Here is a 1384-nt window from a genome sequence, read left to right on the forward strand (position 1 = left end):
GTCACAGCCTGCATGTGGTGTTTCTACTTTATTATACGTTTTAATTTTATTTATTTACATTTTTTATTTTACTTTACAGATATGTTTAACCTCCGATTTATCTGTGGTTGACAAGCCAGCAGCCTCAGTCACATGTACCTGCAGAGACTGGAAAGAACATATGTTGGCTTGCCTGCCACTTCCTGTCGTGAGTAGAGCATGCAGACAGATTCAAGGTGTGTTTGTGCTTTGTGGTTATTTGACCCTGTCTGCACTGCACAAATGTTTTCAAAAGCAAAGAAACTGCAATTCCTTTTACATTTTAAATCATTAAAAGATAAGTAAATAATACAAATAAACCATAATTTAAAACAAAAAGCCATGACTACATTTTATTCAGCAGTGTTTGTTTAAATCGATAAGATGATAAGATGTATAAAACAACACATCATCAATTTGCATTCTAATAAACTGATATAACGTGGAAATTTATGTGATTTTCAGTGCCACATCCTGTATGTCCATTGAATTCAAGGTACTTTTGAATGTATGGTGTGTGCGAGCAAGCGCGTGTCTGTTTTCTAGTGAGTCTATATGTGTTTCCCCACAAGACCCACAGCAAGTAAACCAGACAGATAGTGTACGTCATAGTCAACAGTTCAAGCCACAGTACGCACTTGTGGCCGTCTGCCAGATTCGAATGACGAGCATCACATTAAAAGTTGTTAGTTTTTCACACCTTTATATCAATAGAAATATGTTTGGAGACATGGTGAGAAAGAAAGTGTGAAATTAAATCTTGCTACTGTAAAATAATTCTCAAAGGCACATGTTATTTAGTGACTTATTTAGCCTTAAAGTAAGCGTATTAGTACCCTTAAGACACCATTTAGGGGTAAGGACAAAGATTAATTTTGTGGGTACTGCCCCAGTGACAAACTGTTCTGTGTGCAAACGTTACAGATTTTCTGATTCTGTACCTAATGATAGCAATGCATAATGGAGAAAATGTATTGATGCATTATGAAAGAACCATTAGGAAGCCTGTAAATCAGGTTTTATTGGCATTTTGTATTTAATATACTGTTTGAAGTTTTACAAAATGAGCAGCAAATACTTATATACATTTTTTTTTTTTTTGGTGTGAATCAAAAACAAAACAGACACAAATACCCTGAATGTACACAACTGGCTTTAAATCATGAATAAAATATTCACAGCTATACTTTTGCAGCAACGAAAAGACAAAAAATATCTTCATACAATAACAATTATAAACTTTTTTTTTGGAAGAAAAACACTTTTAGAAGAAATTCAGTACTCATACAACATTTATATGAACTGCAAATATTAATGCTGAACAAGAGATGGAAAATGCTGTAACAGTTAAATGGGCAAAACAGTA

At 33.6% G+C, this 1384-nt stretch overlaps 1 protein-coding gene across 1 annotated transcript in view; it reads right to left on the reverse strand.

Moving 5' to 3' along the window:
* Positions 1 to 1030: 1030 nt before the first annotated feature.
* Positions 1031 to 1384, reverse strand: part of LOC107579348 (C-C chemokine receptor type 9-like) — a 2195-nt gene continuing 1841 nt past the window's right edge. Inside the window, exon 3 of the mRNA XM_016265184.1 lies at positions 1031 to 1384. This exon is cut by the window's right edge and continues 1355 nt beyond it. The gene's annotated coding sequence lies outside the window, so the exon portion shown is untranslated.

The sequence above is a fragment of the Sinocyclocheilus grahami genome, unplaced genomic scaffold (assembly GCF_001515645.1).
Source record: "Sinocyclocheilus grahami isolate Dianchi unplaced genomic scaffold, SAMN03320097.WGS_v1.1 scaffold16784.1, whole genome shotgun sequence".
Taxonomy (NCBI): Eukaryota; Metazoa; Chordata; class Actinopteri; order Cypriniformes; family Cyprinidae; genus Sinocyclocheilus; species Sinocyclocheilus grahami.